The sequence below is a fragment of the Balaenoptera ricei genome, chromosome 18 (assembly GCF_028023285.1).
Source record: "Balaenoptera ricei isolate mBalRic1 chromosome 18, mBalRic1.hap2, whole genome shotgun sequence".
NCBI lineage: Eukaryota > Metazoa > Chordata > Mammalia > Artiodactyla > Balaenopteridae > Balaenoptera > Balaenoptera ricei.
Window position 1 is genome coordinate 22,457,799 of NC_082656.1, and position 13,922 is coordinate 22,471,720.

At 42.0% G+C, this 13,922-nt stretch overlaps 1 pseudogene; it reads right to left on the reverse strand.

Moving 5' to 3' along the window:
• Positions 1-5,559: 5,559 nt before the first annotated feature.
• On the reverse strand, positions 5,560-6,164 carry LOC132352387 (acyl-protein thioesterase 1-like; annotated as a pseudogene).
• Between the last annotated feature and the right edge of the window lie 7,758 nt (positions 6,165-13,922).

A 13,922-nucleotide genomic window follows, 5' to 3' on the forward strand; every position in this document is an offset into this window, starting at 1 on the left:
CAAACAGATACAAAAGTGACATGACCTCAAAGGGTGGTAAGTAAGGTAAGGAGATGGAGCAGAACAAGGGGAAGGGGTGTGACAGGCAGATTGGGGGTACTGTCTTCTCTAGGGGGATGAGGGTGGGATCCTCTGAGAAAGCCACCTTTGGACAGAAGCTTGAGTGAGGTGAGAGTGAGCTATGCAGAGATCTGGGGGGAGAGCATTCCAGGTGAGGAAATAGCAAGTATAAAGTCCCAGAGGCAGAAAGGAGCTTGGCGTGTTAAGCAGGGGTTCTTCATTGGTGGGGGGGCGGGGGGGCCCATAGATAGAATCAGGGGTCCCTGAGCTCGAATGGGGGAAAAGGTACATCACTATTTTCACTAACTTCTAACTGAAATGTAGCATTTCCTCCACTAATGAATACAGGCAAACAAACTGCAGGAGTATTAGCAGCATCTGTGAACCTGTCGCTAATAGAAATCACAGACATTTTCATATCACGTTACAGTTGCTACGGATATTTGCAAATGTCATGGGTGCTCATCATGACTTCAAAATTATGATAGTTATCAGAGCTGCTGCTCGATCCTGTTATTTAATATGTGGCTGAAGAAGCACAAATTTGATCTTTAATATTCTGTATCACAAATTTGATCTTTAATATTCTGATAACCATATTTCAACAAAATATTATCTTTTGTAATCTTATGTAGTTTCTTTTATGCATTGAAAAACTTTCTTCTGAGAGGTGATCCATAGGCTTTACCAGACTGTTGAAGGGATCCATGGCATGGAAAATGTTAAGAACTCACAAGTTAGAGAAAAGCAAGAAGGCCAGTGTGACCGCAGTGAAGTCGCAAGTTAGTAGTGGAGCTGGACCGGGTGGGCGGGGACCAGGTCATGAGGGCAAGAAAGGCCACAATGGGGAGCTGAGGTTCTATGTTATGGGCAATGGGAAGTTATGGGAGGCGCCTGAGTAGAGAGGCAACATGATCTGATTTAAGTATTGGGCCACTCCGCCTGCTGAGTGGGAAAAAGATTGTTGAGGTGAAGAGTGGCATCTTGGAGATCGTAAGAGGCCAGGCAGTTGGGAGATGATGGTAGAGGTGGAAGCGGTGAAAGAGGTCACGATTATGGATGTATTTTGAAGACAGAACTGACAGAATTTGGCGGGATATGGGCGTGTGAGAAGAAAGACTTTTAGGTTTAGAGCAAATGGGTGAATAGTGGTGACACTTACCAGGATGGAGAAGGCTGGGGAGGAGTAGGTTTGGGAGTGGGAAGTGAAGGGTCTGTGAAACCAAGAGTTCCTTCTTAAACATGTTGAGTTTGAAATGCCTACTAGTCATCTGCATGGGGAGGCTGAGTGGAGAGTTGGGTATGAGTGTGGGGCTTGGAAAGGGGATTAAGGCCTGGAGAACTACATTTGAGGGTCCCGCGTATACAGTAGATCCATAAAGTCGTGGTACAGGATGAGATCACCCAAGGAGAGACTATATCTAGTGCTCTGGAGGGCAATGCTTTGAGGTCTGAAGAGAAGGAAGGAGCTGGCAACACTGACTGTAAAGCAGCAGCTAGTGAGGCAGGAAGATAGGAAAGATGTTTAAAGAAATACTGAGAAAGAAAGAAAGAATTTCATTGAAAAGATAAATGCACCCCAATGTTCATAGCAGCACTATTTACAATAGCCAAGACAGGGAAGCAACATAAGTGTCCATCGACAGATGAATGGATAAAGAAGATGTGGTATGTGTGTGTGTGTGTGTGTGTGTGTATATGTATATATATAATGGAATATTACTCAGCCATAAAGAAGAGTGAAATAATGCCATTTGTAGCAACATGGATGGACCTAGAGATGATCATACTAAATGAAGTAAGTCAGACAAAGACAAATATCATATGATAGCACTTATATGTGGAATCTAAAATATGATACAAATGGGTTATCAAAGGGGAAAGCGGGGGGGATAAATTAGGAGTTTGGGATTAACAGATACAAACTACTATATATAAAATAGATAAATAACAAGGTCCTACTGTATGGCACAGGGAATGATATTCAATATTTTATTATAAGATATTGAATATAATATCTTATAATAGTTTATTATATAATGGAAAAGAACATATATATATATAAAACTGAATCATTTTGCTGTACACCAGAAACTAACACAACTTTGTAAATCAACTATCCTTCAATTAAAAAAAAAGAATTTTAATTAGAAAATGTGCCTTAATTTTGTACTTAAAAAACCTAATTTTGTAACAGAAATAATAACAGAGGAGCAGAGACTGCTGCAACTCCCAGAATTCCACTTGAAACTATGGTTCAGCCATGGACAAGGTTCTGGATTTAAGGACTTGAAGTACAGACCACTGCTAGCCTTCAAGCATTTTACGTTCTTGGGCAAGTTTTGGCCACTTTGTTCTCTCTCTCTCTCTTTTTTTTTCCCCTTTCTTGAAATAACTTGAAATCCATACTGCTGACCTATTTCACAGGAAAATTGGGTGAAAAATCTCACAGAAGAGCCAAGAGACCACAGTTTGCTTTACAGTTTCAAGGTGTTAAACATCAGGGTGGGGTTTTACCCACTTCTGGGTTCAGTATGGCTCTTATGTGGACCCTGAGAGCACCAGTCTGAGTCTTTATTATATGACACAAATAGGCCCTGTTCTAGATAAAAATGTGGGAGAACAATTGGCCTTGAGCTGCTTCATGTCTTTGTAAGGCACTTCCAGCCTCACTTCGTCAGACTCAAGTGGATCTCCTGAACCTGATTTTTGCAAGGGTCTTGCATGCGGACCACCTTTCCTAAATCTCTTCCCTCAAGATGTGGAAAGGCTTCCCATTCCCTGGGGGCTGTGCCTCAGAGATGCAGGCGACCCACACTCTGTCCTACAGCTGTCACCCATAGGCACAGGGCCTGTGGGAATTGTGGGAACAATTCAGTCCTTAACAGGTGAGGGCGGGGGGCTCCCACTCTTGGACTTGGCTCCCCCTCTTCCCATGGTCTAGAACTCAGCGTGTCCCCCGGTGCTGCCTCTTCCCTGTGGATGGCTGATCCCAGCCTCTTCCAGCTGTGCCAAGCTTTCCCAAGTCACAAGAAACAGGTATGGGAAGATCTCTGGACTAGAGTAAAAGACCTGGATTCCAGCTCTGTGCCACTCCAAGCCTTGAGCAGGTCACTTCCATGCTGGGTCTCACTTTCCACTTGTGAAAAACGCATGGTTTAGATGAATGTTCATGTCCTCATCACTCAACAAAACCAGTCTGATGTGAGGCACCAAACCTCGGTAAGATGTTAGTGGGTATTAACTGGGCTAATATATTTCCTCTTCCAGGTCACATTTTTGAAGTTTACCTTGGGTGCCCTGAGGAATTTTGTCTTCCCTTATTCCAAAGGGTTTATTTCCATACTGACTGTATGTAACTATTGAGGCAGGCCCATGGGAGTATATTACTTCAGGGAGTTCAGACTTTAGTAGCCCTCAAGCCACCTTCTCCACTGACATCCAGTGACAGTCAGGACTGTGACGACCAGTTATTTATTTTTTATAATTACAGATACTTTAAAAAAATTTTTTTTTAATTTATTTAATTATTTTTTTTATTTTTGGCTGCGTTGGGTCTTCGTTGCTGCGCGCGGGCTTTCTCTAGTTGTGGTGAGCGGGGGCTACTCTTCTTTGTGGTGCGTGGGCATCTCATTGCTGTGGCTTCTCTTGTTGCAGAGCACGGGCTCTAGGCTTGTGGGCTTCAGTGGTTGTGGCTCACGGGCTCAGTAGTTGTGGCTCACAGGCTCTAGAGCGCAGGCTCAGTAGTTGTGGCGCACGGGCTTAGTTGCTCCGCGGCATGTGGGATCTTCCCGGACCAGGGCTCAAACCCGTGTCCCCTGCATTGGGCAGGCGGATTCTTAACCACTGCGCCACCAGGCAAGCCCCGGATACTTTTTTTTATTTTTTACTTTTTGGCCACGCCACCTGGCGCAGCTTGCGGGACCTTAGTTCCCCGACCAGGGATCAAACGCATGCCCCCTGCAGTGGAAGCACAGTCTTAACCACTGGACTGCCAGGGAAGTCCCTGAGGACCAGTTATTTAAATGCAAAGGCTTTGGGGATAGGTCAGTGAGAACAATCAAATAAAGTAGCATTATGCTTCAGGCCCATAGGGTACATCTCATTCCAGTGGGGATCATTTGATGGAAACATGAAAGACTACAGTTAACTGACTGTGAGCCCTGCCCCGCACCGCCCTCCCCCGACCCCTGCCCCACATTGGTCTAAGAATAACCATCCAAGGGTCTTCTCCCATGGAGGAAGGTGGAGAGTCAAGATAACAGGAAAGTCATCACCAGACATCACACCTGTGTTCTAGCTCCCAGAGGACAGAAAGGATCCTCAGGTCTCTGCTAAATCCAGAGAGATAGCCTAGCTCTTCACAGGCTGCCTGCCTCAGCGTCATGACGTAAGAGGAAACATGAAAAGCAAAGATTGGAAGTCCCACCATTATCCTTCCCTCTGCATCTCCAGAACCATCCAGGAATCACCTTGGCACAGGATGACTCCTGTGGCCTTTTAAAGACTGGATTGCGGTGCCATTTCCAAATGTGCAAACGGTCTAGAGAGAAGCCCCCTTGAGGAGAATGGGGTGAAAACGTCACCACACTCCCACTCTTCAAGGCCTGGAAGAGGACTAGCAGGTAGAATTGTAGAGCACCGAGCAGTGTCCTTGGGGAGAAACAAGACATCCACCATCTCGCTGGCTTTGCATTTTGGAGAGTATAAGATGAGACAAAGGGTGCCTGAGAAATCAGATCAATTGAATACTCCGTTCTCCAAAATCTCAACAATTTAATTAAACAACAGGGTTGATCTTGGCGCTCTGAAGGAGCTCTTTTTAATTAAACTTTGCATTTCTTCGCGCTGCTCTGCGGTGGCATTCCAGGGTAGCATTTGGCTTTGAATGAGCTGTCATTTTGTCCACCCATGATGGTTCGGAAAAGCCCCACTGCTGAGTTAACAGAATTCTTTTTTTTTTTGAAGACAGCAATATTACTATTTATTGACACTTAGAAGCATTATCCTATTATTAGGAATAATGTAATAACACCTCATTCTTATTATGTATTATAATCATTAAGTACATATGAACACATATAATAAAAATACAGATACTGCATGGTGACTAAGTAATTTGGGAATAAGTCCAGAGTCTAAGTCACAGCATGCATAAACTGTTTATGTCTTAACTGCTCACTTATACCTGAACAAGTTTTCATTAAGCATACTAATAATTTTCAAGTGATGTAATAAAAAGTCTGGTTGCAGTATTTTATTATTTTTCTTAATTACATTTGGGAGAAAGATGCTAGCTGCTTCACCTATTTTAATACTAGTATATTCTGGATCGTATTATACAAATACATACATAGAAACTTAAATGATCATACATTTCCCATGAGGAGATTTATTTAGTCTGTGTCATTGGTGTGTATTTGCAAAACATGTTAACACTGCAAACATTAGAGGTTTCAAGATTGGGCACAGGAAAAAGTTTTACTCTATGCGGATGATGCTGGTGTGCACTTCTCCACAAGGCCTCTTAGCGACGTCAATCAATGGGAGGTAGGAGTTTATCAATGAACTGCTTGATATCCATCACTTCCTGTTGACATGAACTGTGCATCATGCCGCCATAGGTTTTGAAGGTTACATTGGCTGGATTTACCAATGTTTTTAGCCTTTCAGCAGTAAAAGAACCAAACATTAGGGGAACTAAAGGACCCAAATCTCCATGGCACTGAAGAATAGGAATGTCTCTATTCACGCCACTGATAGGACCCCGTGGAAAGGGAGCCCGCAGCTGAGAGCTGCGACGCCGGCCAGCTTCTGCTGTGTGGTCAGTGCCCGTGTACAGAAATAAAGCCCCTCCCTGAGAAAATCCTCCCCAAATAATTCTGTTAGAAGGAATGCCATTCTTCACCTCTTGCTCTGTCAAAGCTTTTACACTTTCTGCTGCCTATTTAATTCCAGTTTCATCTTCCTGTGAACCTAGTGAAAGCCCAATAATGTCAAACCAAGAAGGCATGGCCATGTTCATATTTAATGTTACAGGCATAACCGGTGCGTGCGGGCAGATGTATTTGACGTGGGCGCTTCTGATACCTGCAAAGGCTTCTGCCCACCCATGCCCTGTGTCTCCCAATCCATGAAGGAAAATCACCGCGGCGCTAGCCTTCCGGACGGCGTGCACGATGGCGGGTACCGGGGCCGACATGTTACGGCCGCAGATACACCGGCTCTACCGACCGCGCGTCGGAAGCGGAAGGCGGAGCCAGCGCCGCGCCGCGGCCCAGGGGCGCGCGCTCAGGCGCGTGCGCGCAACAGAATCCTTCAATGTGAATATCGCTGACTCTTCATTTTCACCCATATTCAGAAACTTTCATTAGGGTTAATGAAACTTGCGTGTTATTTTATTTATTCTTTTGCGGGCTGTCTGCAAAATATCTGCCTCTACATAGAACTCAGATGTTGACTAAGTTTCAGGTCAAATTTCAGTCCTTTCATCTGTAAAATGGTGTCACAATTCTCACTCTTAATGCAAAATTATTTTACATTTTGGGTGAGGACACGACAGAAAAAAAAAAAAGCTCATGACAATGTGTGTGGCATGACCTCTAAAGCATAGTAGTCAGAATTCATGAGAGCTGGGCTACTAATCACCTTGCACGAAAGTGAAGATGCTGCCACTGTATAAATTGCTTGTAAAATTGCTAATGTATCAATTTTAAGGATTAGAGTGGAGAGAATCCCATCTAGGGTAAAAAGGACATCAAATTATTATGTAGACATTATTCTCATAAACTACTCATCTTCTGACTGGGAGAGGGCTTTGTACACATTGCAGAAAACTGATTGACGGGTGAGAAAGAGAGGATGCGATTAGGAAAGATGGGTGAATGGAGGTGGATGGTGTGGTAATTGCCTCCCTATGATACTGACTGTAATAATTTGACTATATGACCATTTTCTGCTCTGTAAAAACATACTTCACAAAAACCCCCTATTTCAGCCGAATTCTCTACACATGTATATATAATCCAAATGCCTCCGTCTAAACTCTTGGAAAAAAATGAGTCAGAACAGCATAGATTTCAAATTGGAAACAAAATACATCAAAGTAATTCATATTATTAAAATCCAAGATCAACCATGTTGGGGTTAAAAATATTACTTTAATCTTCCCAACAAATTTTGTTATAGGATGTTCTTTTAGAGTGTGGCAAAACAAACTCCTAAAACCGATCACCAGAATTTAAAAAAAATAATTTGCAACACGGGAAGTCTGGCGAAACTCTTTTGCTCTGCTATAAGCATTAATATGCTGTGCTTTGGGAAACTTCATGTATTTTACGGCTAATGCTAAATACGCCAGAAGTAATTGCATTATAATGTGTATATAAGAAACAAGAGGGACTTCCCTGGTGGTCCAGTGCTTAAGTGCCTTCCACTGCCGGGGACGCGGGTTCGATCCCTGGTCGGGGAACTAAGATGCCACAGGTCACGGGGCAACTAAGCCCACACGCTCTAGAGCCTGCGCGCCACAACTAGAGAGAATCCCGCATGCCGCAAGGAAGAACCGGCGTGCCTCAATTAAGACCTGATGCAGCCAAATAAATAAATATTAAAAAAAAAAATTAACAAGAAATTTTAAGTTGGGGAAGAACCAAGAGGGTTTTCAAAGTTGAGTTTCTTCTTTTTGAATACAACCACAAGATTCATATGTCTTTTTTCTTCTCCATATAAAAGTAGAGTAATTCTGGTTGCTCTGTGTTGCTGTCTTTGAGGGTTTGCTTCTAATGACTAGTCATAAGCAATTAAAATTTTTTTCTTTTATTTTTTACTTCTATGGGAAAACAATGGCCTCTCTAGAGCATGCTTTGCTTCAAAACTGACTGATGTCAAGATTATCTACATCGTTAATGAACACAAGTGGCTTGAAATGTTATACAGGGAAATCTATTCCTCTTAAGAACAAGATCAGGAACATAGCAACGGAGAAGATAAACCTTTTCATAATAACAAATGAACAACCATGGGAGAAAAGAGTTGAGATCTCTTTCTAGCACAAAACAAGAAACTAAACTAGTAAAGGAAAAGAACTATCGTTAGTCCTATAACCTGAAATGTAAAGTGGATCCTGAGCCTCACTTTCACTGTAATTTTCTAAACTTTTGGAAAATGGACTTTCTAAGCAGGGCATTCTGAATATACACATATAATGGACTTTACTAGGTAGATGCAATTGATGTTATGATTACTCACCAACATCTTTAGCTAGTGGAGGATGTGGGTAGCATTATTTTATACAGGTCAAAACCCATTAAAAATAAACTCCAAAGTCAAATAACAAAATACATGTGAAAGGTTTTTTTAAAATTAATTAATTAATTAATTAATTTTTTGCTGTGTTGGGTCTTTGTGGCGTTCTGTAGTTGCGGTGAGCGGGGGCTACTCTTTGTTGCGGTGCGCAGGCTTCTCATTGCGGTGGCTTCTCGTTGCGGAGCATGGGCTCTAGGCATGCGGGCTTCAGTAGTTGTGGCACATGGGCTCAGTAGTTGTGGCTCGTAGGCTCTAGAGTGCAGGCTCAGTAGTTGTGGCGAATAGGCTTAGTTGCTCCGCGGCATGTGGGACCTTCCCGGACCAGGGCTCAAACCCGTGTCCCCTGAATTGGCAGGCAGATTCTTAACCACTGCACCACCAGGGAAGTTCCATGAAAAATATTTTGAATGTTAAAAATGCAAGGCCAATGTAAGAAAGTATTGTGTTATGTCAAATATAGGGAGAACATATGGCCATGGCTTGGGACTCATTTTTAGATGGAAGTTCCAGAGATATTTATTCTGAACAAAAATAACCAGTACATTTATCCTTTGCCATTGAATTTGAAGAAAGAGAGGAGAAAAGAAACTGAAATCTGTATTAGTCAGGACTCTGTTTTCAGATAACAGAAACTCAACTCCAACTAACTTAAGCAAAAAGGGAACTTACTGGCTCATGTAAAAGCGAAAGTCCAGGAGAGCTGGACCCAGGGACTCAAATATCATTTGGCCTCTCTCTCTCTCTCTCTCTCTCTGTCTCTGTCTCTCTCTCTCTTCACCTTCTTTTCCACTACCAATGCTCTTTCTTTAAGAGATAGAAAATATGGTATATTAGTCAGGGTTCTCCAGAGAAAAAGAACCAATGAAATGTGTGTGCAAAATCTGAAGGATGGGCCGGGAGCCTATACTGAAGTTCAAATTCCTCTTTCTTGGGGGAAGTCAGTCTTTTTTCTATTCAGCCTCTCAACTAATTGGATGAGTCCCACCTACATTATGGAGGGTAATCTGCTTTACTTAAGTCCACCTACTTAAATGCTAAGATCATCTGGAAATACCCTCACAGAAACTTCCAGAGTAATATTTGACCATGTATTTTAATTGGTTAACGTTAGACATAGGGTAATACCATATACTCTTAGTGGCTACATAGTCATGTCAATATCACTTCTTTTGTGATTACTAGTGCACTGACTTTCTTCATACTGATCTGGGGGAGAGGGGGTCTGGGGGTACTGCAGCCTGAAAGGAGATCTTAGTTCCCTGACCCCTGAACAGGAATTGAACCCGGGGCACGGTGGTGAGAGCACTGAACCCTAACAGCTAGACCACAAGGGCCAGCATAAAGGACTTGCACAGGCACAGATTTTGGTATCCAAGGTGGGGTCCTGGAAGCAATCCCCCGGATACTGAGGGAGGACTGAACCAACCTCACTCAGGCTCCTGCTGACTCTCACACCCTTTTTTTTTTTTGCTTTACTTCTCTCATCTATTTTACTTTTATCTTGCAATGTTTTACTTATATTTGAAAACTACCTAAATCTTTTTGGAAGAAGGCAGAATATAAATGAACAAATAGTGCTTATTTTACAGGGTGAGTTCAGCTATTTTAGCCAATGCATTTTGTTCTCTTAATAAAATGCCCCATGAAAGAAACTTCTGGAGGAACCTTGTAGGTAGACACACACGCTAGGCAGAACTTGCCTGACTCCTCAGTCTAGATTCTGGATACTAGAACCCAGAGTGGGCAAAATCGGATAAGCAGCCCTCTTACAGGGATGTTTTTCAAATTTAAATAATAGATGCCTCTCTTTTAAAAGAAAATCATTATCACAGACCTTCATTACTGACATTTTTATTATAATATTACCTAAATATGTAAAGTCATAAAATGAGATAAAAGTTCCTTATATAGAGAGTTATTATATAACTAAAAGCCAAAACAAATGTATTAATTAAATACAAGCAAAGCTACAAAACTAAAATTTAACAATTTTAATGTGATGAAGAATGCCATTTTGCAGAAATTAAATTTCAAGTGCAGCTTTCTAATTTATATATTTTTTGATTTCCTTTTTTGTGACTTCCGTAGTACTAATGTGGCTTCAATAATACTACTGCTAATAATTATTCACCTAAGTATATTTTTCAAGACAGTATTAACATTTTCAAAACTTTTTTACTTCAAAAAAATCTTATACATAAGCAAAACCGTCAGTGAGAATTCCATGGATGTCAAACTTAAAAGTAGCTCTGTAAAACTGTCCCCTTCTAAGATAAAGTTAACATCACAATGTAATTGGAATATGTGTTAAATGGGTAACAAAACCAATTACTGCTTGAATAAGGAGCAGGAAAATGCTTCACTGTATATTTAGTATTATGCTTGCTGCTAATGAATTTTTGCAACTTGGTACTGACAGCAGTAGAGGGGATTCTTTTGAATGTAAAACTTTGACTATGGGATTAATGAATCAACCCTCTCAGCACTTTCCTCTTTTCAAACTCCTGCAAAATTTTTGTCCGATGGCATCCTCAGTGGAAGTACACGTGTTGCATGGATATACTCAGAATTCCGCGTGATTCTGGTAATAGTAATTTTTTTTTAGATTATCATTGAAATTAAAATGTAATATTAAAAAAAAAAAAAAGAAGAAGACCCCAGACCCTAAGGAAACACGTGCAACCCACAGCTTGAGAAATACTGCCTTACAGAGTGCTTCTGTATCAGGCTGACCCCTGGGAGATAGACCAGCAGCATCACTGGGTTGGGACAGAAAGGCCATCCTGAGCCCCAAGTCCAGGCTTCTTCCCTTCTTTTCCTCCTCACCACTTGTCACCATTTGTCCCCATGTGTGGATGGACCAACCCGCGGCCCATCAGCTCCTGCCCCGGATGCAGAGGCGTCATTGTCCAACTTTCCCAGACGGTCTGACAAAAAGAGGGCTGAGGAACCCTTAGGCAGCGCTTCTCACGCTGTAACGTGCATGCAGATCCCTGCAGATCTTGCTCAAACGCAGATTCTGACTCAATAGGTCTGGAGTGGGGCCCGAAATTGCATTTCTAACAAGTTCCCAGGATCCATCCAATCCCCCTGGCTTGTGGCCCACAGTTTGAGAAGTCTGAGTCTAGGGCCTGCCGGTCCTCTTCTGGGACGCCACTCAGAGTAGGCAAACTGTCCATGGTTTGCCTTAAGTTACTGGAAAGTTGCCTTAACACTGTGTTTTGCTTGGGACCATGGCATTTTGGCTTCTATGAAATGGAACAGAGACTTACTAAGCAGATTAAACAGATTACAACAGTCTCATTTCAATCAGAGAGAAAGAAAGTTTCACCAGACCCAAAGGATCTTTGTATTATAAGGATTTTTCATACCACTAGCTGGTACAAAGTTTCTATAAGATTAACAGCCAAAGACTCAATATAGATAACTCTAGAAACTCTGAATTAATTTTAATTCTACTTGTTGGTAAGTCAATAAATGGAATAATTTAGGAGTGAAGTGAGTGATTTTTTTTTTTTTATTTTTTTTTACTTTTTTGGCTGTGTTGGGTCTTCGTTCCTGTGCAAGGGCTTTCTCTACTTGTGGCAAGCAGGGGCTACTCTCCATTGCGGTGCGCGGGCCTCTCACTATCGCAGCCTCTCTTGTTGCAGAGCACAGGCTCCAGACGCACAGGCTCAGTAGTTGTGGCTCACGGGCCTAGTTGCTCCGTGGCATGTGGGATCTTCCCAGACCAGGGCTCGAACCCGTGTCCCCTGCATTGGCAGGCAGATTCTCAACCACTGCGCCACCAGGGAAGCCCAATTTTATTTTCCTTTTGTGTTGGATTTCAGTGAGTGCTGGGTAGCTTTAACATACCATTATGTCAGCCTGCTCCCAGACTGATATTCATGGTTAGGAAATATTTTATTTTTAATTAAATGCTATATATTATTAGAAGAAACTCAGGACAAAGTTATCTCCCTTCTGTGAAGCCTATAAAAATCTCCTTGCGTCAGTTATAAATGTAGTTGGCTGTGAGTGACAGAAAATCCAGCCCACTGTGGCTTTAGCAGATGGTGGATTACTTTTCTCACATAGCAGGAGTCCTGGATGAAGGTAGCCTAGCATCAGTTCAGCAACTCTGTGATGTCAGGGTCACTATCTTGGATTTATGGCAGGAAAAGGGGGATAAGGACAGCATCAGCCTTATCCATTGATTTAACCAGGAAAGCCAAAATTTCCCAGAAGCCCCCAGCAGAATTTTGCTGACACATTTTTGGCCAAAACTATGGCACGCGACCACTCCCTCCCAGCCCCTAGTGATGGAGGCAAGGGAGAAGTTTGGAAAGAGATGGTGGATTAGTCATCCAATTGTTTTTTTTTTATCTCAAATTTCTCTTCTGCTTAACTGAAAAGGAGAATATTGTTTATCTCTATTTTATGCTACTTCTCTACTGGCAGAAATTGTGATGGTTTAAAAAGTATGACAGATATATGAAATTTCTGAAAACAACCACAGAGTCCAAAGATTCTTGATTAATATGAAAAGTGGAACATAAAAGAATTCCCTTACTTGACACTCCTTCTAAGAACATGGGATGCAGTCCTAAGGTGAAAGGTCATAGGGTCATAAACAAAGTCATAGCATTCTTACGGTTTCATCCCCCTAAGTCTTTCACCAAGACTGCAGAATTTAGCAGGGAAGATTCTCTTTTTCTTATTTAGAGTGGAGCTGGAGCTTTTAGAATGAGAGCTTCAAGAATAAAATGTAATGTAATAGTACAGAGCTCCCATCTCTGGCTCCTCTGTCCTTCCCTGGTCTTATCATGGCAGGTCCCAGCTCCCAGTGGGTCCACCCGTTGCTGGAGACCTCAGTACAGTGGCTTCCCCTTCCTGCTTGCCCGTCTTCATTAAGGAACCAAAAAAGAACATTGCAAAGATTCCAGGATTAGTTCAGTCTTCGATTACTTGACCTCCTCTTTGCTTTGATGCTTTGATGTGATACCATAGTTCTAAGCATTAAACCCTACATATTTGATAAATTTGCTTTGAACTGGCCATGGATTCTTGGCTTTATCCTTAATTTCAAATTCTGTTTATAAACACCAAGGTTCTTAGTGACTTTTTTTTTTTTTAATAACCTATTTCATTGTTTAAACACTATGAAGGGCTTTTTTTTCTTTAAGATTTTTTTTGATGTAGACCAGTTTTAAAGTCTTTATTGAATTTGTTACAATATTGCTTCTGTTTTATGTTTTGGTTTTTTTGGCCGCGAGGTATGTGGGATCTTAGCTCCCGGACCAGGGATTGAACCTGCACCCCCTGCATTGGAAGGTGAAGTCTCAACCACTGGACCACCAGGGAAGTCCCTCTTAGTGACTATTTCTAAGGAAGGATCAGTTTGGCTGCTATGCATTTGTCCGTTAGGAGAGTCTCCTGTTTTCCAGTTTTACTAGGAATTCTGCCTTTCCTATATTTTTTTGCAGAACTGAGATGTTGGATGGGTGCTCTTAATGACATTAGGCTGACCTATCAATGGATTTCTTAGTTTATTTGTACTTCAGGCAGTGCTGAAC